Source organism: Nomascus leucogenys, chromosome 6 (genome assembly GCF_006542625.1).
Source record: "Nomascus leucogenys isolate Asia chromosome 6, Asia_NLE_v1, whole genome shotgun sequence".
Classification (NCBI taxonomy): domain Eukaryota; kingdom Metazoa; phylum Chordata; class Mammalia; order Primates; family Hylobatidae; genus Nomascus; species Nomascus leucogenys.
In genome coordinates, this window is record NC_044386.1 from 80,659,814 (window position 1) to 80,685,625 (window position 25,812).

The window sequence follows — 25,812 nt, forward strand, 5'->3', positions numbered from 1 at the left end:
AGCTGATAGAAGATAGCTTCTCAGATATGAGTGGTTGCCTCTCATTACCAATATTTAAGTGTTTTCTTGGCATGTCTTCATTCTGCACATGCAAGAAGGGTGCCTTTGAAACACTGGACACACAAAATACATCATAATGAAAAACATTAACCTTTTCATGTCAATCCTTTCATTTATTATCTTACTCATTTTCTCCTCGTAACAACCCTATGAAGTTGGTGCAGTTGTCATTTTCATTTTAGAAAAACGAAAACTATGGCTCAGAGAAATTAAATAACTTGCCCCAGGTTACTGAGCTGGTAAGAGTGGAGCCAGGCAGGATTTGAACTCACAAGTGTGACTGGAGTTCACGGTCTTTTCCATTATGTTCTAACACATGACTCTAGGGAGCACTGTCAGACACACATCACCACCCAGGGATATGACTGATTCCTGTTAATCTAGAAAGAAATGCCAAGTCTCTCACCTAATGACAGTAACTAAAATTTATCTGAAGCACTGAACAGTTTACAAAGAGTTTTCCACATGAGTTCTTTTCTCTATTTACTCTAATCTATGAAGGAGATAGAATTATTCCTGTGAGGAGCTGAAACTCAGAGAAGTCAAGTAATGTGCCCAGGTCACCTAGCTACAATACATCCAAGCCAGGATCCAAACCTCATCTGCCTGCCCTTCCAGTCTGAACTCTTGGCACTGAATTTGCTTTCTAATGCATTTTTACCCCTGTGACTACAGAGGCAAACTCTGGTGGGATATTGTTCAAATGGCATCATATTTTACTAAAATTTTATAATGAAAGTATACAACATACTAAACTATACAGTAAGCACTGATTTATCTAGAAAACCTCAGATAAGTCAGAATTTTTCTTCCAATAATGCCTGATAATCATAATAATCTGTCTAGAAAAATGGCCCTGATTAAGTTTAAAATCTCAAAATGTCAACCAAGAATGATTCTGTTATATTCAGGATTATTTAACATTCTCATTGAAATTAATAATACCTTGCTCAAATTTATACTGTCTTTGCAGTTTATAGAAGATCTTCATGTTCGTTATCTTATCTGACTTTCACAAGATGATGGGCGTATTCAATTATTATTATCCCCATTTAATAGAAAAGGATTTTGAAATTTGGAGAAGTTACAGCTTACTTACAGTGGCTTGAAAGAGATGGCACTGGAGCTTAATCCAAATCACCTGACTCTAGCATAAAGCTCTTTCTACAACCCCACCTGTAACCTCCCCATCGTGTGCTTTTAAACTAAAATCAAACTCTGAAGAAGATTCCAGATGCAGTATATATATGTACCCTTCCTAGCATTGCTTAAGTCTTCTGGAAAACTAAGTTTATGGAACCTCTGACAAGCATCCATGGTGTTGGTGTCCTCCAGGGCAGGGATGTCTGTCCTCACTGTGGTTAGACTGCTGATGTATTTGGTGGCAGACGTGGGAGCCTGAGGTTTCTGGGAAGGACCTGCTCTCTGCAAAAACACCCACAACAGAGAAGTGTTTGAGAGGTGGGAAGGTGTTTGGAAATGGCTGGAAGAGATATGACAAGCATGAACAGATACAGCTTGGGGAGCGAGTCATAGGCAGGTAATAATGAAAAGAAACTTAACAATTGAACAAAGAATAGAATCACTCAAAACTGTGGCAACTTGATGAAAATCAACACTAATACCTATTCCAAAAGAAATGGCACTGGAGACAGCCCACAGCGCAGGACATCAAGACTACTCCTTAGAGCCCTGGCTGGTTTTTGCCTCATAGCCTACAGAAGCCAGTGCGGCAGAAGTAAAGTGACCAGCTGTTGGTCTGGGTATGTACTATTGTCTGTTTCATGAATTGTTCTTATTCTGTGGTATCTTCTTTGCATGTCTGCATAAGAACATTCTGCTCCTTTTCACAGAATGCAGTCCTGTTTTCCTTTAGGCCCAGATCAATATCACCTCCTTGGTTAGGCTTTCCCTGACCTCTCTCCCTGTGCAGAGTTTAATGTTCTTTCCTTTGGGTTTTAACTCATCCTACTGTGATGTAATGTTTATGTACCTGGATGTCAGCCACTGAACTGGGAGCTCATGGAGGCCAAAGTCTTTCTCACCCTGCAATGTACAACAAACTACCTGCCACAAACTAGGCACCTGAGAGATTTCAGCTGAACACATGCATGAAGCAAACAGCACTAATAAAGAATTGAAGTTAACTTTGAATTAATTAGGACGCTCAGTGAATGGGAAGTGGCACTTTGTATTTAAATGAAGTTTTCCAAAAAGCTCTTGTTTCTTATCTAATTGCAAATAATCTATCTCAATTTTACCTGCCCTTGCTCCTGCTTAAACAGCAGCATCAGTGAATATCAAGAATCTGTCCTTGCTGTTGGAAAGCACAGGAAGGAGTAGTTGATTCTAATCAATGAGATTGTAGCAGGTTTTGAAACCGACATCTCCCCTCTTCTAATACTGCTCTCATTTGAATGACTTGTTTGATATCTGTATCCTCTATTAGGCTTCGTCAGCTATGCAGGGGAAGGGAACAGACTGCATTGCTGCCTGGGGTATCTCTAAGGCCTAGCATAGTGCCTGGCACAGGGTAGATTTCAATAGCACTTCGTTTACTGAATGTGTACATGAATTAATAAATCAAGGGCTTCACAGGAAAAGGGGACTCACCGAGCCTTCCATCATTCATACCAACCTCAGGGCTACATTTACAGAGTGTCCTCTGTGTATCAACTGCTCTTCAAAACACCTCAAATTTAACACAGGATAAGGACCATTGTCTATGTTTTACAGATGAGGAAACCGAGATTCCATGACTCAAACTCACTTAGACTCAAATCAGGCACATCATTCAAACCAGTTCAGGCCTCATCCCAAAGTTAGTGTGTAGATGAAGAGGAAAAGCACTTTCTGGCTGAGAAAAAAGCATGGTAAAGGTGTGGACATGGAAGTGCCTGATATGTTGAGAAACTGGCTGGGGAGTAGGGCTGTCCAGGGAGGAAGAGGCTAGCAAGGGAGCTCTGGTGGGGCTTACCAGAGCATCCAGGACTGTAGACTATACGGATCTGCACTAACCCCAGAATTTCCCTTAGAAGGTAATTTTCTGCATAAATCCTAGGTAATAGCTTATTTGCCAGGTCTTTTGCTAGACACAGAAGTATAGAGAAGAAAATTTCTAATACATTGAGGCTCCAATTACTTGGGTTCCAATTAATTAAATTTTACTGTCCTAGCCAGTAAAAAGTATCCTAGCTAGATTACTTGCAATTAATTTTTTAAAATGTAAAATAATGTCATTTTCAAGAAAAATTATAAAAAAATACAGGGAGCCCCCATATACCATTTATCTGGTTTCATAATGTTAACTACTTACATAAATAGTGTATAATGATTGGAACTAGGAAACTAACATTGGCACAACACTATTCACTTACTCCAGACTTTATTTGGATTTCACCAGTGTTTCCCCTAATATCCTTTTCTGTTTCGGAATCCAGTCCAGGATCCCACATTGCATTTAGTTGTCCTGCCTCCACAGTATCCTTCAACCTTGCGATGGTTGCACAAACTTTGTCTTTAATCACCTTGGTACTTTTAAAGAGTACTGGTCTGCTGGTTTGTGGATTTTTCCTAAATTCGGGTTTGTTTCATGTATCATGATTAATGTCACTTATTTTTGACAAAATGTGCCAAATGTTGCCATCAGAGCAAGTCTGTCACCTTGCATCATACCAGGGGGTACAGGATGTCACCTCTACCTTGATCACTTGGTAAAGATGAAGTGGATTGGGTTTCATCACTGTAAATTTACTATTTTCCCCTTTGTAATACATAAATATCTTGGGAGAGATACTTTTAGACTATACAAATATGCTATAGCTGCTCAAACTTCTGCTCATTAGTTTTAGCATCCATTGGTGGATCTTGTCTGCAACAATTATTACAGTGGTGTTCTCATATTCATTTTGTGTTTTTCACATTTCTTGGGGAGTAAATGAATTGGAACTATACCCGAAGGGAAAGTTGCCCCTTCTTACCCACGTATTTATTCAATTATTTATTTATATCAGTGTAGGCTCATGAATATTTATTTCATTATTTGGGCAATAATCTAATACTATCTTTTTTATTTTCTTGTTCAAATTGCTCTGGAGTTGGCCACTGACAACTCCTGTGTTCTTTTGAAATGCCCTAATCCTTTTATTAAATACTCCTCACTTTGCAGCACCATGGATGTGCCAGGTTCAACTCATTTTTTTTCTGCCCAGTCTTGGAATCAACCAACTCTCCAAGGAGCCTAGATTCTTTTTATTAGAAAATGGCATTCAGAAACCAAGATCTGGGCACTAGATGTATGTATTGCTACTAGGATGCTATTTCTTCTAGGCCCTCTCACTAGACAAAGCTAGGAAATACATACATGTATCTTCACCCATGCATACTCATACATCTCTATTTCCATATCTATCATTTCATGTATATGTTACAAAACCATGAGTTCCTACTAATACCTCTGATTCCAGCTTAATACTACAGGTTTCACAGCCTTTACAGTTTTCTTAATGAAGGCTTACTTTTGGAACAATTTTCTATCTCTCCCTATATTTAAACACTGCAGCACATCACCAGATTTCAGAAATTCTGCTGTGCTGAACCAAGAAGAAATATCTTCTAAGGCAGATGAGAGCAAAGGTATCCCCTTATGTTTTCACTGGCCAGTTTTATGTCACACACACCTAACACAAAGAGACACTAACTGGCCCCTGTGGAAACTTTAAAGACAAAGAAAAGTAAAATGCTAAATAACTACTTGAAACTTGAAAGACCCCTTCCTCAGGTTTCTGACAAACCATCCCCTACAGTACCTCAGACTGAGGAATACTGTTTAAGAGAAAGAGAGATTAGGGATCTCCACTTGTAATCAGAGAAGGCCTCTTTCCTGAGGCCAGAAAAATTAGGACCTTTTCAGACCCTTAGCTTAAAGTGGTCAAACTTAGCCTCTCTGTATTACAAATGGGCTTCCACAGAAGAACTACAGCACTTTTTTCAAAAGCACTTATGGGTGTGCTTCCAGAAGAAGCCTGCTTTAGAAACCATAAGAGACATAAAGGGAATGAATATGAAGGAAAACTAAAATATTCTGGTATAATGCACGAGGAAAAAGAAGGCATGAATAGAGTAAATGCCTCATTATGGCACAATTTCAGCAGGACCATGCATTAAATAAGAACCCACTACACCCCAGTCTTACTGGAGACAGAGAGAAACAGAATATTCAGAATATTCCTTTTATTATAAGGTGGAATTCATGAATTTCAGTTGGTGTTGTTTCTGTATTTGAAATATGACCAAATGATTGATGTATTTAATTCAACTTCAATGAATCCCTAATGTGTGTCAGGTACCATGACAGATGCTAGATGGATAAAGGTGAATGGGCAATAAGCATTTAATGAGTTGGGTAATACATGATTTAATAACACTAACAATAATAAAAGTTGAAGACTGGAGCTCAACTGAGCATTTCAAGCTCTGATTTTTCTTTTTTTTCTGATTTAGTGGGATAATGTATCCTCTTTCCTCTTTTGTTGAACACCATGCCCTTGCTGTATCTTGCATTCTACCCATAGAGATATTCTTCCTTTTTTCCCCCCATATCCTCTTGATAGTCTAATTTTGCAAAAAAAAAAAAAAAAAGAAAGAAACCCCAAAAAACCCTTTTTCTCAGTCCCTAGCACACTTCCTGCCATGATCCCAATTACGCACTCCTCACCCTGTCTACATTGCCGATGGGAATGCAAAATGGGGCCTTATTCTGCGTTAAATACTGAAAAAAAAAAACTGATCTAAAAATCCTTTTTTAAAAAAAAAATGCATTCACTATTTCCATGTCTTTAGAGGCTTGATAAATTTTTTTGCAAGATATTGGAGGTGAACAAGAGAGGGGCTAGAAGGAAAGAATGCTCTCATGAAAATTCAGAACTCCGGTGTAGGCTTGCTCATGTAGAAGAAACAGCCCTGACACTCTGGTCAGCCCATTGTCAAACAAGACTCAAGATATCCAGCCCCTTACACATCTTTGTTTCCTTTTTTTTTTAAAAGAAGTCCATCTCCTTAAAAGTCCCACAATAGAGGAGACATTTATCAGTGACAGTGCTGTTTTCCAAGCATCTTTATGGAGGTTTAAAAAAGAAAGCAAAGTTTAATGTACATATCAATGAAAACTGTTTACAAGGCAGAAGATTGCACCCAGCGTGAGATTTCTGACACATTTATCACTTCATTCCAAAGCTGGGTGGGAAGAAGCGACCTTCCCCCGACAGCTGATGCCTGGTAAAAAGGATGAAGAAAGTGTCAGAAATTTTATGAATCTTCTGCAGGCAGTTATAATAGTGAAAATGATCATGATACTTTTCTCCATCCCCATTCATAAATCTCTGTCAGCACTTGAAGATAACACTGACAATCTATTGTAGTCTTTCAACATACTGTACTATTGTGGCAGCTTAACTTAGAGCCCAGGAGTGGTACCTGAAATTGGAAGCCTTCCCGGTAAGGTATGTACTGATAAGATGCTGAAGAGGGAGAGAGAGTAATGGGAAAAGAAGCAGGAAGTTGGGGTGGGAGGGAGGGAGGCAGGAAAGGAGAAGGGTTCCAGCCCTAGCTGTATGAAGGGAAGCAAACCACTTCGCATTTCTGTGATCTACTTTTCTCTGTCAAATAAAAATAACAATATTTGCTTTTCCTAACTCACAGGAGAAATGTGAAGAGAAAAACAAGATAATGGATGTAAAACCACTTTGAAAAGTTGAAAGCACTATGCTAATATGAGGTATTACTATTCATATTATTGTGCTTTTGTGGTGGAAAATGTTCAAAGGAGAAGGATCCAACTAATTAGCAGTAAATGTGTAGCTTGGAAAAGATATGTGGGCGACGTCAGGCGGGGAAGAGAATCTTACACTTGTATTGGCAAAGCTGAAATTCGACATGAGTTCAGTGTTCCATATTGCCAAGCTGATAGTTTGTGCTCAATAAATATTTATTGACTGAGTGATTACTTTTAGTGCATTGTATAACAGTTGTTTCTGTAATGTCTTCCTCACTGTGGCAGTTGTTTAAGACAGGAATTATGCTTACTTAATTTATCACTCTTTCCCAGAGACAGTTACAAGGCTAGCATTCAATAAATATTTATTGAATAAATGAAGAAAATAAATGAATGGAAGAAGGAAATAATGGCAAATGTCTCCATAATTATGGTGAATCAGTTAAACTAATGATTACTTAAAAATTGAGCAGGCCGGGCATAGTGGCTCATGCCTCTAATCCCGGCACTTTGGGAGGCCAAGGCAGGCAGATCACTTGAGGTTAGGAGTTCAAGACCAGCCTGGCCAACATGGTAAAAGTCCAGCTCTACTAAAAACACACAAATTATCCAAGTGTGGTGGCGTGTGCCTGTAATCCCAGCTACTGGGGAGGCTGAGTCAGGAGAATCACTTGAATCTGGGAGGCAGAGGCTGCTGTGAGCCAAGATTGCACCACTGCAGTCTACCCTGGGCAACAGAGTGAGACTCCGTCTCAAAAAAAAAAAAAAATTGAGCAGTTTAGAATCACATTAAAAGACTCATATAACATGATTTCAAGAGTCTATAACACTACAGTAATGAAGACTACTGAATACTGATAAATGGATAAAAAAATAGATGAATGGAACAGAATATGGAGGCTAGAAACCCACATTTATACAGTCAAATTTTGACAAGGGACTGAAGCAATTCAAGGAGGAAAGAAAGTATTTTCAAAGATAGTACTAGGATCACTGGGTATCTATAGGAAATATAAACCTCAACTCCTAACTCACAACATCTGTAGAAGTTAATTCAAGATGGATCGTAGATTTAAATCTAGAGTGAAAATGAGAAAACTTCTAGAAGCAAGCATAAGGGAATATCTTCATGACCTTGGAGGCAGCCATATTTCACTGAGAGGTCATAGAGAACACTAACAATAAAAGAAAAAAATAATAGGCCGGGCGCAGTGGCTCATGCCTGTAATCCCAGCACTTTGGGAGGCTGAGGCGGGCAGATCACGAGGTCAGGAGATGGAGACCATCCTGGCTAACGCGGTGAAACCCCGTCTCTACTAAAAAATAGAAAAAATTAGCCGGGCGTGGTGGCGGGCGCCTGTAGTCCTAGCTACTCGGGAGGCTGAGGCAGGAGAATGGCGTGAACCCGGGAGGCGGAGCTTGTAGTGAGCCGAGATCGCGCCACTGCACTCCAGCCTGGGCGACAGAGCGAGACTCTGTCTCAAAAAAAAAATAATAATAATAATAACAAATTGGAGTCCATAAGACTAAAATCTTCTGCTCATCAAAAGACATGATTATGAAAATAAACGAAGAGCCATAGGCTGAGAGAAAATATTTACAACATATATATTTCGAGTGTCTTCACTGACATTTGAGAGAAATGACTACTCCCGCTTGGGCTTGGCCCATACCATATTTCCTTCCCTCCCTCATGGTTTTCCTCCTGCTTTGGACAACTTCTCTTGGGCTAATTTTAGGCTTTTCTTCTTGCCTCTTGTATTCAGAGTTCCTTGGGGCTGTATCTTGGATTTTCACTCCTACCTTTTGGAGATCTCATCTCAATTCATGATTAGAATTCTGCCTATCTGTTGATAATTCCCAAATCAACATTTTTTAAATTTTTAGTTTTTTTGTTTTTTACTGTAAAAAAAATGTCAATAGGTTTTTTGGGGAACAGGTGGTGTTTGGTTACATGAATAAGTTCTTTAGTGGTGATTTCTGAGATTTTGGTGCACCCATCACTTAAGCAGCCTATGCTGTATTCAATCTGTAGTCTTTTCCCTCACACCCGCCGCTTTCCCCCAAGCCCCCCAAAATCCATGGTATCATTCTTACGCCTTTGTGTCCTCATAGCTTATCTCCCATTTATGAGTGAAATTTATACGATGTTTGGTTTTCCATTCCTGAGTTACTTCACTTAGAATAATAGTCTTGAATTCCATCCAGGTTGCTGCAAATGCCATTATTTCCTTCCTTTTAATGACTTAGTAGTATTCCACAGTATACATATATCACATTTTCTTTATCCACTAATTGATTGATGGGCATTTGGGCTGGTTCCATATTTTTGCAATTGCGAGTTGTGCTGCTATAAACATGCGTGTGCAGGTATCTTTTTTGTATAATGACTATTTTTTTCCTCTGAGTAGATACCCAGGAGTGGGATTACTGGATCAAATGATAGATCTACTTTCAGTTCTTTAGGGAATCTCCACACTGTTTTCCATAGTACTAGTTTACACTCCCACTGCCAGTATAAAAGTGTTCCCTTTTCACCACATCCACGCCAATATCCATTATTTTTTTTATTATGGCCGTTCTTGCAGGAGTGACATGGTATTGGGTTGGGTTTTTTTTTTCTCCCCTTTTTTCTTTTTTTGAGACAGAGTCTCACTCTGTTGCCCAGGCTGGAGTGCAGTAGCATGATCTCAGCTCACTGCAACTGCCGCTTCCCGGGTTCAAGTGATTCTCCTGGCTCAGCCTCCCAGATAGCTGAGAATATAGGTGCACACTACCATGCCGGGCCAATTTTTGTAGTTTTAGTAGAGATGGGGTTTCACCGTTGGCCAGGCTGCTCTCAAACTCCTGACTTCCGGTGATTCACCTGCCTTGACCTGCCAAAGTACTGGGATTACAGGCATGAGCCACTATGCCCGGCCTACACTTTTCCCTGTTCAGTATAACGTTGGCTGTGGGTTTGTCATAGATGACTTTTGTTACCTTGTGGTGTGTTCCTTTTATGCCAATTTTGCTGAGGGTTTTAATCAGAAAGCGATGCTGGATTTTGTCAGATGCTTTTTCTGCATCTATTGAGATGATTATGTGATTTTTGTTTTTAATTCTGTTTTTGTGGTGTATCACATTTAGTGACTCGTGGATGCTAAACCATCCCGGCATCCTTGGTATGAAACCCACTTGATCATGGTGGGTTGTCTTTTTAATGTGCTGTTGGATTCTGTTATCTAATATTTTGTTGAGGATTTTTGTATCTATGTTCATCAGGGATACTGGTCTGTAGTTTTCTTTTGTTGTTATATGCTTTCCTGGTTTTGGTATCAGGGTGATACTGGCTTCATAGAACAATTTGGGGAGGATTCCCTCTTTATCTTGTGGAATAGTGTCAATAGGATTAGTACCAATTCTTCTTTGAAAATCTGTTAGAATTCAGCTGTAAATCCGTCTGGTCTTGGACATTTTTTTGTTAGTAACTTTTTAATTACTATGTCAATCTCTCTGCTTGTTATTTGTCTGTTCAGAGTTTCTATATCTTCTTAGTTTAATACAGGAGGGTTGTATATTTCCAGGAATTTATCCATCTCCTCTAGGTTTTCTAGTTTACGTGTTCATAGTAGCCTTGAATGATCTTTTGTATTTCTGTGGTGTCAGTTGCAGTATCTCCTCTTTCATTTCTAATTGAGCTCATTTGGATCTCCTCTCTTTCTTTTCTTGGGCTCACTAATGGTCAATTTTAATGATCTTTTCAGAGAACCAGGTTTCTGTTTCATTTATCTTTTGTATTTTTTTTCAATTTTACTTCTGCTCTGACCTTGGTTATTTCTTTTTTCTGCTGGGTTTGGGTTTGGTTATTCTTGTTTCTCTAGTACCTTGAAGTGTGATCTTAGATTGCCTATTTGTGCTCTTTCAGACTTTTTATGTAGGCATTTAATGCTATGAACTTCCCTCTTAGCACTGCTTTTACTATATCCCAGAGGTTTTGATAGGTTGTGTCACTATTATTATTCAGTTAAAAGAATGTTTTAATTTCCATCTTGATTTTATTCTTGACCCAACGATTATTCAGGAGCAGGCTATTTAATTTTCATGTATTTGCATGGTTTTGAGGGTTTCTTTTGGAGTTGATTTCCAATTTTTTTTCCACTGTGCTCTGAGAGACTACTTGATATAATTTTGATTTTCTTAAATTTGTTGAGACTTGTATTGTGGCCTATCATATGGTCTATCTTGGAGAATGTTCCATATGCTGAATAGAATGTATATTCCGCAGTTGTTGGGTAGAATGTTCCATAAATATCTGTTAAGTCCATTTAGTCCCGTTCTAGGGTATAGTTTAAGTCCATTGTTCTTCTTGTTGATGTTCTGTCTTGATGACCTGTCTAGTGCTCTCAGTGGAGTACTGAAGTCCCCCACTATTACTGTGTTGCTGTCTACCTCATTTCTTAGGTCTAGTAGTAATTATTTTATAAATTTGGAAGCTCCAGTGTTAGGTGCATATATATTTAGAATTGTGATATTTTCCTGTTGGACTAGTCCTTTTATCATTATATAATATAATGTCCCTCTTTGTCTTTTTTAACTGCTGTTGCTTTAAAGTTTGTTTTGTCTGATATAAGAATAGCTACTCCTGCTTGCTTTTGGTGTCCATTTGCATGGGATATCTTTTTCCACCCCTTCACCTTAAGTTTCCGTGAACCCTTACATGTCGAGTCTCTTGAAGACAGCAGATACTTGTTTGGTAAGTTATTATCCATTCTGCCATTCTGCATCTTTTCAATAGAGCATTAAGGCCATTTATGTTCAAAGTTAGTATTGAGATGTGAGATACTATTCTGTTCATTGTGCTGTTTGTTGCCTGAATACCTTGTTGTTGTTGTTTTCATTCTGTTATTGTTTTATGGGTTCTGTGAGATTTATGACTTGAAGAGATTCTATTTTGGTTTATTTTTAGGATTTGTTTCAAGATTTAGAGCTCCTTTTAGCAGTTCTTATAGCACTGGCTTGGTAGTAGCGAATCCTCTCAGCATTTGTTTATTTGAAAAAGACTGTATCTTTCCTTCATTTATGAAGCTTAGTTTCACTGGATACAAAATTCTTGGCTGATAATTGTTTAAGGAGGCTAAAGATAGGACCCCAATCCCTTCCAGCTTGTAGGGTTTCTACTAAGAAATCTGCTATTAATCTCATAGGTTTTCTTTTATAGGTTACCTGTTGCCTTTGCCTCACAGATCTTAAGATTCTTTCCTTTGGCTTCAATTTAGATAATCTGATGACTGTGTGCCTAGGCGATGATCTTTTTGTGATGAATTTCCTGGGTGTTCTTTGAGCTTCTTGTATTTCAATGTCTAGAGCTCTAACAAGGCTGGGGAAGTTTTCCTCAATTATTCCCTCAAATATGTTTTCCAGATTTTAGATTTCTCTTCTTCCTTGGAAACACCAGTTATTCTTAGGTTTGGTAATTTAATACAATCCCAAACTTCTTGGAGATTTCGTTCATTTTTTAAAAATTCTTTTTTGTCTTTGTTGCACTGGATTAATTCAAAAGCCTTGTCTTCAGCCTCTGAAGTTCTTTCTGCTGCTTGTTCAGTTCTATTGCTGAGACTTTCCAGTGCATTTTGCATTTCTCTAAGTGTGTCCTTGATTTCCAGCAGTTGTGATTATTTACTCTATCTATTTCACTGGAGATTCTTCCCTTCATATCCTGTATTGTTTTCTGATTTCTTTAAGTTGTACTTCACCCTTCTCTGGTGCCTCCTTGATCGGCTTAATAATTGACCTTCTGAATTCTTTTTCTGGCAATTTAGAGATTTTGTCTTGGTTTGGGTCCATTGCTGGTGAGCTAGTGTGATCTTTTGGGGTGGTAAAGAAACTTGTTTTGTCATATTAGCAGAATTGCTTTTCTGGATCCTTCTAATTTGGGTAGACTACGTCAGAGGGAAACTCTGGGACACAAAGGCTGCTGTTCAGATTTTTTTGTCCCACAGGGTGCTCTCTTGATATGGTGCTCTCTCACTTCCCCAAGGGATGACCAAAAGCTGGGAGCAGGGTTAGGCATTATGAGCTCAGACTCCTTGGGTAGGGCTTGCTGTGCTTACTGTGGGGGTGTGGTTCTCTCAGGCCAATGGAGTTATGTTCCCAGGGGGATTATGGCTGCCTCTGCTGTGTCATACAGGTCATCAGGGAAGTGGGGGAAGCCAGAAGCCACAGGCCTCACCTAGCTCTCATGCAGCCTGCAGCCTGAAAGGCCAGTCTCATTCTCACCATGGCTGTCCAACAGTATTGAGTTTATTTCCAGGCAGCCAGTGAGCAGGGCTGAGAACTGGCCCCAGGCTACAAGCCTCCCAGCTGAGAAAGCACCCCAACTCACAGTTCCTTGGCTGTCCCATGGAGCCTGCAGCAGCAGTCCACCTTCTTCAAAGCGTAAGTGGATTCTCTCAGCTTTCCTGGTATGTTCCTGAGGTAGTTCTTGGAGCAAAAGTTCACAATGTGAGTCTCCACATGCTGCTTTGTCCGTCCAAGTGGGAGCTGCAAATTAGTCCTGCCTCCTAGCCACATTTTCCCATAATTCTTACCCAAATCAACATTTCTCAGTGACTTCTCATGAACGCCAGGCTTGTATACTCAACCAGATGTTTTCTCACGTTTCCAGATGGATCTCAAATTCAAAGTGTTCATTACTAAATTTATCATTCCTTTCTTCTTCCTCGCAAATCTGCCACTCCCACTGTTTCACTTTCAATACAGGAGAGCACTGTTACTAGACCACACAAGCTGAGATCCTGTCATTTAAATCCAATCATTCCCAAGTCCTGTAGATTTTCTGTCCCAAGCATTTTCTCAGGTTGGTTCCTTCCTGTCCATTTCTATTGTTATTGCTTTTTGCCATAGAAGTTTAGCTTCTTATGACATCTTCTTATATTACTGCAAGAGTTTCCTCACTCTTATCCTTGCTGGGAGCCTGCACCCTCCTCCCTTCCATGCTCGACATTACTTGCAGCCACAGTGATCTTTCCCAAACATAAATCTCATGTTGCTACCATGTTCAAAATCCTCTGATGGTTTACTGTACCTTCAGAACAAAATTCAAACTCTTTAGTTTGATACCCAAAGCCTTTTTTACTTAATTCCATTCACTGCACAACACATCTTAAGTTTTGGTTCTCCTGGCAGTGCCTGAGTAGCCTAGCCATCCATCTCTTCATTTGTCAATTCATTTATTACTATTGAGTGTTCTTCCTGTCCAAAGAGCTATGATGTTTCCCCTTCCTGAATCTTACATGAAGGATGCTGACCTGCAATTATGACTAGAAAAGAGAGAGTGGGGGCTTCACACTGACAGAGGTTTTTGGTTACAGAAATTCAGCCCCTCCTCTTCCTTGTTAAAGAGTTAATTGTCCATGGCCACTGTCTTTTTTTTTTTTTTTTTTTTTTTTTTTTTGAGACAGAGTCTCTGTCCCCCAGGCTGTAGTGCAGTGGTGCAATCTCAGCTCACTGCAACCTCCACCTCCTGGATTCAAGTGATTCTCCTGCCTCAGCCTCCTGAGTAGCTGGGACTACAGGCCCATGCAACGACGCCTGGCTAATTTTTTGTATTTTTAGTAGAGATGGGGTTTCACCATGTTAGCCAGGATGGTCTCGATCTCCTGACCTCATGATCCACCTGCCTTGGCCTCCCAAAGTGCTGGGATTACAGGCATCAGACACTGTGCCCAGCCCATAGCCAGTGTCTTTAATGTGTTTTGCCCTTTTTTGTATATAACTAACTTCCAAAAACCCCTGGAGACTCAATACAATGGTCTCTTCTCCTGAAAGACTTACTGACTTTCTCTCTTATTTTGATATTCCTCAAAATCCCGTACAAGCATAATGGCCTTGGTTCTCATACAGGCCTTACCATACAGTATTGCAATCCTCTACCTCCTTGCTTATGTGTCTCCCCAGCTAAATAAAATCTCCATGAAGGCAGTATTTAACATTTGAATCCACTGGAACAGGGTGGCTTTACTGACTTGTTGAATGAAGTCGACCTCAGTTGCATCCCTATTCACTCACTTCCCTGCTCAATCATCTTGGAAAAATTATGTAACCTGGGACATCTCTTTGAGTCTTCTTGGTTGTGATCATATTTCACAGGACCATATTTTGAGGAGATTGAATAATACAATGTATGTCAAACTTTAAGCACATGACCTGGCTTCTGGTGGATGGTTCACAAATGTTAGTTCTAGCAGTTTAACCATCATTCCCAATGGTGTAAGCCACCTCTGGCCTTCCAGAAGAAGATATCCTGGGGTATAAACTATTACAGAAAGAGACTGTATTCCTATCGTTGGCCCATTCTGTGTGAGAGAAAAGTCTGGAGACATTTGAAATGTAAAGGCTGTATGAATTGACTACATGTAACACATTAGATGCAATACAAATGGAAAGTCAAATCGGACATGATATAATTTAACATGAACATGTGACTCTTGCAAGTCATCTCAGTATGAAGTCAGCTTTCTTCCAGAAACATTTATTCCTTCACTAAAGAAGCTTCCACTATGTGTAGAGTCCTATGAATGATGTGATAAATGACTCAGGAATAAAGCAGACCCAGTGCTGGTTTGGTAGGAAGAACATAGAAAGATTTATCAGAGACCTTTGATCCAACTCCTGGCTTTATCATTTACCAGCTATGTTATCCTAGACAAAACTCTTAATCTTTCTGAAACTCAATTTTCTCAGTTGTAAAATAGAGATGATGTTAATAAATACCTCCCTTAATTTGAATAATAAATGAAATAATGTAAGAATCACATGATAAACCTTGAAGCGCTATAGAAGTATATCAATTATTATTGATGTGCTGCTTTTTGCTTTGTTTTCCTCTTTTATTTTACTTTATTGTACTTTAAGTTCTGGGATACATGTGTGGAATGTACAGGTTTGTTGCATAGGTATACATGTGCCATGGTGGTTTGCTGCACCCATCAATGTAGGTGCACCATAATGTAGGTGCACCCGTCACCTACATTAGGTATTTCTCCTAATGCTATCCCTCCCCTAGCTCCCCACCCCACAACAGGTCCCCATGTGTGATGTTCCCCTCCCTGTGTCCATGTGTTCTCATTGTTCATCTCCCACTTATGAGTGAGAAAGTGCGGTGTTTGGTTTTCTGTTCCTGTGTTAGTTTGCTGAGAATGATGGTTTCCAGCTTCATCAATGTCCCTGCAAAGGACATGAACTCAAAGTAATTTATAGATTCAATGCTATCCCCGTCAAGCTACCACTGACTTTCTTCACAGAATTAGAAAAAACTAAATTTCATATGGGCGTCCTGCTTTTAAGAAATTTAGAGCCTAGTAGGGAAGATAAGACATATCACGAAATATGGAAAATAATGGCCACTAGTTGAGGGAGTCTGGAGGGGCTGAAGTGTGCAAGTGCTCTTTCTTAAATTCTACTTTGTTCACTTGAGTAAAGGCAGTTTGGTTTTTGCATCTTGTTTTGTGTTTTGCTTTAGCCTGTCTGCTTTCCCTCTCTCCTACTCACTTTCATGTTTTTGCTTTTGCTGTCCTGCTGAGCAAACAAACCTCAAAGCCCTGTGCTTGTTCTACTCAATCCCAGTCTTCTAACCTTTTCCATCACAGATCTTTTTTCTGACTCTGACTTACTCTAAAAGATGAAGATGCTGACCTACAATTATGACCAGAAAAGAGAGAGTGGGGGCTTTACACCACAGGTTTTTGGTTACAGAAATCCAGCACCTACTCTTCTTATTAAAGAGTTAATTGTCTACAGCCAGCTGTTTAGTCCACAATATTTTCATGTATCCAGAGGAAAGTGTGAACCAGAAGCTCTCAGACAATGAACTATCAGAGAAGGCATGCTCAGTTCAGCTGTCTTGTGATGGGATTTGTAGAGATAATAAATATAACTTTTTAAAGCCTGGAGTGCTTGATTAATGAAATGAGGCTTCTTTCTTCTACATCTCATTTACAATCTAATTTACAATGTTCCATTTTTTGCTTAATATTAAGAGACAATATTTTATTATAAGGGATTTTTTTTTCAATTAATATGCACTTATAATAGATTTTCTACATTCTTTAAGGTAATTTTGGGTCCTGGGGCTACCATAGCTCTGATATTACAATGAAAATAAGTGAGAATACAGGGTTTGGCTTTACATCTAATGTTTCATGGGTATAGCTATTTCAGAAATCAAGGTAACCTTGCACTTAAACTTAATAGAACCATAAAAATACATTAGCCTTAAGGTTAAACCCCATTTGTATTTATAAATAGGGAGCAAATTTCTCAGTAGCAGAGATGCTATCCTGAATTTATCACCTTTCCTCATGTCAGTATGAGGCATGGACCTAGTCTAAGGAGAGAAGTCAGAACAGGGCAAACTCTACAAATGTAGGATTTTTTTTTTTCATTTTAAAATCAGGGATTTGTTCAAGATTAGGCTTTTCCTCAAAGTGTGTCCTATATAGTCCTATAGGTCCCACAGGTATCTTCGATACTGCCATGAAGAACAAGAAAAACTTTAAACATGCAGAATTCTGGGCCTTCCCAGCTAGAGCCAGAGAAGTTCTGCTTTTATTTTATTCTAATATATTGAGCTTCAGAAAATTATTTGAAATAAGAGTTGTTATAAAGAACACATTGACCTAGGTCAACCTTGAGATTCATGTCAGAAAATTATTAAAAACTAAGTATCTTGAAAAACTCACCAGCTCCAAAACATCTAGAAACATAGGATAACATGTAAAAATGTCTTTTTAAGTTTGGCTAAGTTTTCAGCAGTGAAAGGAAAAATCTGAGGGGCCCAAAGCTAAGAGGAGCAGAATCAAGAATAATAGCCTCTACTGAAGCTTTTGCTGCTTTCACGGCCTTTGCCAGTCCAGGTGACTTGAAGGACTAGATGGCTGCATATGAGAACCTGAGACAAACTTTGGAACTGTACACAGTATGGGGTCAAAATTAAGACTCCTATACAGAGTCAAAGACCTTCAAAGGAGTCTAACTTCAGTGAAAGGGTGGGATAGAAAACTTTAGCTTGGTAGCAAGAGGAGAAACTTGTTTATCTGGGTGTAAAGTCTTGTGAGGGAAAAAATGTCTCTCTTGAGAATTTGTGAACACAGATCTGTGTTCACATGAATTTCAAGCTTACCTCTGTGCTATCTAGGTGATCTAGGAAGTCACCTAGATATTGATTTATAATTACCATAGCACAAGCATGTGGCAGAAACAAAAGCAAATCTTTCCTATGAAGAATCACTCTTAAAATGGACTCTGCAGAATTCACATGAAATGAATAAGTTGGGAAACCAAAGTTGTAAAACTCTGAGAAATAAACCAAAATGAATTAAGATTGACAAAACCACAAACAAAAGATTTAAGACTTCTGTGGATTTTAATATGAATTGTCAGAAAAATACTACAAAATTGGTATTTTAAAATGTGTAAAGAAATAAAAGAGGGAATTGAAAATATGATCAAGAAACATTAAGAAAAAAATACCGGCACCTGCTGTTAACAACAGGTGCTGGAGAGGATGTGGAGAAATAGGAACACTTTTACACTGTTGGTAGGACTGTAAACTAGTTCAACCATTGTGGAAGTCAGTGTGGCGATTCCTCAGGGATCTAGAACTAGAAATACCATTTGACCCAGCCATCCCAATACTGGGTTTATTCCCAAGGGACTATAAATCATGCTGCTATAAAGACACATGCACACGTATGTTTATTGCAGCACTATTCACAACAGCAAAGACTTGGAACCAACCCAAATGTCCAACAACGATAGACTGGATTAAGAAAATGTGGCACATATACACCATGGAATACTATGCAGCCATAAAAAATGATGAGTTCATGTCCTTTGTAGGGACATGGATGAAACTGGAAATCATCATTCCCAGTAAACTATCGCAAGGACAAAAAACCAAACACCGCATGTTCTCACTCATAGGTGGGAATTGAACAATGAGAACACATGGACACAGGAAGGGGAACATCACACTCTGGGGACTGTTGTGGGGTGGGGGGAGGGGGGAGGGATAGCATTAGCAGATACACCTAATGGTAAATGACGAGTTAATGGGTGCAGCACACCAACATGGCACATGGATACATATGTAACAAACCTGCACATTGTGCACATGTACCCTAAAACTTAAAGTACAATAAAAAAAAAAGAAAAAAATACCAGGACATCTTGAAAAAAAGAGAAATTCTAGGAATAAAAAAGATCACAACTTTAAAAATTAACAACTCAATTGATGGACTGAAAAGCAGAATAGAGTTAAAGAAAGAATTGGTGAACTGGAAAGTAGCTCTAAAGAAATTGTTTATTGTATACTGACTGCATACTGAAGTAATTAATGTTTAAAGAAGAAGATAAAAGTATAATAGAATAATTTAGAAAAACACTGACTATTGAAAGAGACAGTCTAGAAAACATCTAATCAAAACTTCAGAAGGAAAGACTAGTGAAAGTAGGAGCGGGTAATATTTGAATGATAGCAAGAATTTTCAGAACTGATGAAAGTCACAAATTCTCAGATTCAGAAACCAAAACAAACCTCAAAAACAAAAAAATTCTATATCTAGAAATAAAATTACAGAACAAAAAAGATAAATAAAAAACAGCAAAAGCAGCTTTAAAAAGATTACCTTCAAATAAATAACAATTGAACTCACATAAGACTCCTTACAGCAATATGGAAATCAAAACAAACTGAAATATCTTCAAAATTCAGATTAAAATATCTACAAATATATACCCAGGAAATATATCTTTCCAAAATGAAGATGAAACAAAAACATTTTTAGACAAAATTGAAGTTTACTAACAACAGATCTTCACTAAAGGAATATTTAAAGGAGTACTTTAAGAAAAATAAACATGATTCTAGAAGGAAAATATGTATCTAAAAAGGAATGAGCAAAGAAATTGCTTCCAGAGATTAAGTGCTGTGATTCTGTGAAAGTTGTTCATATCTAATCAGAAGAGGCTATTTTTGGGTGAGAGAGATGTGAGAGAGAGAAAATAAAATTTCTGCTCTTTTAGAGGAAGAGAAAATAAAATTTCTGATCTTTTAGGATTAACAACAATATTTTACTATTCAAGGTTTGCCACAAAGCTTCTCTATAGGATCAAATCTACAAAAAATGAAGGAAAACTGGGATTCACAGGTAACAACACTTCTCAGCTACAACCATTATACTCTAGTAGATGCCTCTACCTCATCATTCATTTACATATTAATTGTACATGATTTTAAATATTCCCTCATGCATTCCTATCTATTCTCATCCTTTCAAATTGGGGTACCTACCAAGGAAATGCCATATTTCTATATAATTTCTGCTTGAGAGTGCTGCCTTCAGTGTCATCAGAAACCATAAGTTTGAAAGCAGCCTGCAGTAGTGCTAAAGGCTGGAAGAAATTATTGAAGAGTGCTGCAGACCCTGCACTGAGAGAAATCACTGTTTACATTTCTTCAATTGCATTAACTGAGCCAATTAGTAGTAAAAGCAGCTTCTATAAAAGATGAAAATAAAATATAGTAAATATCAACCCATCATTATGTAAAGTGCCAATCTAAGTTTGTATACTCTTTGTTAGAAATTATACAAATATGGTAAAGGGTGAAGGTCCAGTCAATTGTGATACTGTCCAGTCAGCCCTGCTGCAGTAAGTTGCTTCTTATCCTAGATAGTGCCTGGGGAAATCCTAAAAATGGCAGACAGAGTTTTAAAAATAAGCTCAAACCAACCAGCCTGTGGATTCTGGAAGCAACTTTATTACAATTGGCTGGGTATCCATGTATAGGAATGAACGTACCTACTTTTCTTTTCCTGACAGAGACGCATCACTATTTCCTGCTACCACCTCACTCCCACTTTCCAAACCATCATTCGCTATTTAGGGAAATACGGTACAAATATGTTTGGCATCCTGGAGCATTCATTGTATACATTTACAAAGCGGCATTGTCACTCTCTGCATGAACCCAGGCTCACTCTTTATTTTGCTATTCTCTCTTCGACGCAGCTAATGACTAAGTAAATTAAGGTCTTGCTCTTCTTTTTTCACACATTTCTGAACATTATGGCCATTCCCTTCAGTTTTTAATAATGAGCCAGGCCAGAATCTGGTAAGATTTCAGATTTGGATTGAAGCTTTAGTGAATGATGAAGACTCCTTAGATTTTAAATCCAAGACCTTTGCTCTTTGGTCTTAAGAGTGTTATGAGAGCTTTGCATTGGGCTTCTTTGGTGCTCTTGCAAACTAAAATCAAAGAAGTCTCGTTGTTTCACATTTGCTTACTGTTGCTATGTATTTCTCTCTTGAGAGATGGTAATAATTGCTAACATTAGGTGAGTGCTTAATTCTTGCTAGGCATGGTTCCTAGTGCCTAATGTGAATTAATGTTAGTATTACAATAATAGTCCTACGCAGTACTACCAAAAGAGTCTCCTTTTTACAGATGAGGAAAATAAGGTCTAGGGATTAAATAACTATATTCAAGGTCACAGAGAAAGTTAACAGTGAATGCAGGAATTAAACCCAGGCAGACTTTTCATATTGAATATACTATACTCTTCTCTTGGAGTGAATGGGGTAGATGGCAGAACAGGATCCTGCCATTCCTGGGACCTGATTATAAATCCAGTAAATAGTGCCAATACCCCATCCCAGTACTATACAGGGAGGTGACCCAGACAACCTGCACACCCACTGATAGGGTTTTTCCCAGAACACTGCTGTTCGCCCAGTGTTCATTCATCAAGGGCCTCTGCCTGGGCTTCATCTATTCCCCGATGTCTTCTATTCCCTGATGTCTCCCACATAAAGCAGGCTGATCTACTTGCATCCCACCTGGAAGTTCATTAATTAAAAACACACTGGGAGCACACCAAACTCCTTTGTGAAATTTTCTTGGAAACATTCACTTTGTTGTCATCTCTTCTCCTGCCTCCTGCTCTGCTCCTGTGGTTTGGATGTGTTTGCCTTGTCTGAATGCAATTCCAGGTCTGGATTCCCCCACAAGCTTTTGGATAGTAAACTTTGGTGTCTAGCTTGACCCTTTCTAGGATTGTAGCTTACACTTATCATCTGGCTCACCCTCTCCAGGCTGTTGTAGGTAAAAATCCAGAGCTGACCGAATTTGGAGCTCTTGGTTCTCACACCAACCTTGACTGGTTGGCTGATAAGTGTCTTGTTCACATAGAATAGGTGAACCAGATCTTCAAAACAGACCTACAACCTATTAGGCTGGAACTCCACCAAATTCTGGCCAATGTGAACTTGGCACCATCTCCTCTATTCCCACTACTGCTGACACTCTCCCTCCCATATATCAATCACCTAGAACAACAATTCTCCTCTCTCTCGTGACTCACCGATTCATCCTCTAGGTATATCTCTGTCCCTTTGCTTCATTCCTATATTGTATCACTTTTGATATTGAGGCTCGTCCAAATCTAGCCCCCTTAGATGGTCTGCTTATTGCTCTTCTCAGGGTCAACTCTGTAGTTACATAAGTTTACTTGGACTTGGTGTTATCAAATTTTGTCCCTTGTTCCACCTTTCTATGCTGCTGAGATCTGATAGGCCTTATTCCTTGCCAGTTTGAGTTCAACCAATGGCTAAGGATGGCTCAATGACAAAGCTATCCTGAGCTTTACCAAGACACAGTAGGGAGGATTCTCAGAATACCAAGATTTAATATTGCATGTTTTGTATTTTCAGTTCCTAGAGGACTGGGTTCTTGGCAGTTTTTCTCTTCATAGTACTTAGCACACTGTCAAAAACATTTAAGAAGTAGACAAATGGGATTTTTGAAGGATGAGTCTGTTGGTCAGTACCCTCTTTGTGGTGGCTAGAAATAACTTAAATGACTAGGAAATCCAGGGATAGGATTAGGCTTGGAGGCTCCCGACAATTCAGACAGTGCTATCAGGGTTCTCTCATTCTCCGTTTGTACTGGGTTTGGGCCTCGTTTGTTGGTACCACCCACAGGCTTCCTCCATTTGGCAAGAGGAGGGGATCATGGCCAAAGTCATGCTTATACTATTCTAGAATAGGAAGCCCAGGAGAAAGTGAGAGCTTGTCTCCCTTAGTCTCTACTTGAAATTCAGAGAAGAATCCTGCCCAACTGGGCATGAGATCATTCCTAAGCCAATCATCATGGCCAAGGGTCATGTGTACTAAGATTAGCCAGGCAAGGGTCATATGTCTTTTCCTATAGCCAAAGGGATAGCTTGTGTAATTAGCATCCTCTTTAGGACCTAATGGACTTGGGCATGGGCATTTGTCCAAGGAAAGGAATGCAAGTCAGATGAAAATAACAGATGGTCTCTATAGCAGGTTGCCCTGGGTTCAGGTGTGTGTGTGTGTGTCTGTGTGTGTGTGTGTGTGTGTGCATTTCTCAATCCATTGTTCAGAATTGCATGAATTTCTTCAGCTGAATGTCTTTCTCACTCAGCAGGGGCACCAGAGCTCACTCCTGTTTGCAACCTTCATTCTGAACCAGTGGCTTTCATTATAGATCACATTTCCATCTACTCCCACATAACTTGAAAGATATAACCTTCCAAGTTCATTGCTCATTCTCCCCCCTTAGACCTTATCTTACTTTTCAGTCTTGATCCTCACCATTTTCTACTTTACCATGATCTTGTGTCCTCTTCAGCCACAATTCTGGCTGGCCCTGGTCAACACTTCCCCAGCCCTGACTCAGCCCTTGAATCTCCCATGGACCTCCCTACATTAGTACCATTGTCTATGGATGGTATCTCAGTGGGGCTTGCCATGACTCACACTTTCATAGGGCCATAAGCTCTGGCATTCTTTGCCTAGATATTTATCATATTAAGGAATTTCCAGATCCTTATTAGCACTTGAAGAGACTTGAATGATGCCTAAACTGTCCTATTCTTTTTTTCTCGTCCAATCCCCCAATTGCTTTAAGCCAAATGTACAGACATAGCTTCTTCTCTTTTGTTGGTTTAGCTGCTTTTTGTTGTCTTTAGCTTTGTGTTTCTACTAAGGAGGAATCTAGCCTTTTCTTTCTTCTGCACAATTGTCTCTTTGGCTCCTACTGTCAAACAAATTTTTTTTGCTTAAAAAATGTCATTAGTTGCCAAACATGTAGTTGTTTCTTCTGATATCAACTTTTGTTAATATAGATGTGACATCCTTCTTCCCTTCTCTCCTTTTTTTCCTCCATGAACACATTTCTTAGGAGTCATGTGAGTACTCTCATCACGCTGTTGGTGAGTGTATGAGGATAAAGATGATACATGCGAACAACAGGAAGCCACAGCAACTTCAAAGGCTGAGATAACCATTGTCATCAAGTTGGACTCATTTGGCAAGTGTCACCATATCTGTCATAAAGGCCAGGTATTTTAGTGGATCCAAATGTGTGTATAGGACAAAGGAACATTGAGTATAGCCTGTTACTGAGCTGGCTTAGCCTCAGCCTGGGCCAAACTGGCAAGTAAAGTATATCTTCAGTGTCACAGAAGGTATAGTGCTTATGCTGAGGAGCCAGGTCTTTCATATTATAAAGGCATTTTTGTGCAATGCTTAAAAACTTAAATTCTGTGGTGAGTAAAAATGGATTCATATCCCACTTCTGTTATTTACTAGCCATATAATCATGGGAAAATCATTTAAGTTTTCTCATTTGTAAAGTGGTCATTCATTTATTCAACAAACACTGAGCACTTAGTATGTGCTAGACACTGTTCTAAGTGTTGGAGAAGCAGCAGTGACTTGAAATCCCTGTCTTCCAGGGTTCTGTCTCTAATAGGAGGACAGAAAATACATGAAATAATCAGTCACATAGCATCTTAGAAGGTGGTAAGTACTGTGAAGAAAAAACAAGGATGGTAGATAAGTTTATACTACATTACCTCACATGAAATACAGAAATCTTGTAACAGTATAGTTCCATTTATCCCCCATTCTTTGTGCTATTTCTGTAATATATAAAATATCTACACAAACCATAAATTCTATAACATTGGGTTGTGGTCTTTCTGCTCCTTAGCTCAGCTAGGTCTGAGTTCTTGTCTCACAACCAGGAAGAATTAGGTGCATGGATACTGGAGAGTGAGTGGAGTAGAATTTATTAAGTGAAAGAAAAGCTCAGCAGAGAAGGGACACAGTGGGTGTTTCCCCTACTTGAAGGTGGGGAGGTTCCCTCTTGTGTGACTGGTCCAGGGCCTTTTATGGACTCAGAATGGGGAGTGCATGCTAATTATTTTGTGAGTATGCAAAAAAGTTTAAAGTAAAGAAAGCACTCAAAGGTGGGCAAGACAGTGTAGAAAACCAATTAGGAAAAGGTAGGTATTATAGCAGTTTTAGAGTCTTGCCTCCTAATTTCAACATCTAAAAAATCTCTGGGTTATTTTCTTTTGAACGCTCTTTTTTTTTTTTTAAACTGGGTCTCATTTTTTGTTTCTTCATCTGTCTAGTAATTTTTTAAAATTTAATTCTGGGCTTTGTGGTAATGTATTGTCTTACAATGAAGAGTACTGACTCAAACTCCAAACTCTGTCTTTCCTGTAGTGAAAATAAGCTGAGATTCCATCTCGGCTCTTTTAGCTTCCATATGCTGTTTTTGCTGGGGTCCTGGGATCTCCCTGGAACGTGCACAGTTCAATGACTAGTCAATAGTTAGAGGACTTTATCTTCATATTTTGAGGGGTTCAACCCTTCTGCAGCTCCCTCCTTTCAGGTATTTCTCCTTTAATTTTCAAGCCACTCTGACTCTGCCTGCACAAAACCTTTTCCTCTGACACCTCAATTCAGCAAGTCTGTGGCTTTCTGTAGCCCTGCCTCATGTGGAATGCGGGTGCCCTCAGGCAAAAAGTTACAAAGATGCACACATTATTACATATAATTCCTGTCATTCAAGGGTCAAAAATGCCTTACAGTTTCCTCCTACACTTGGTTGTTCTCCAGTA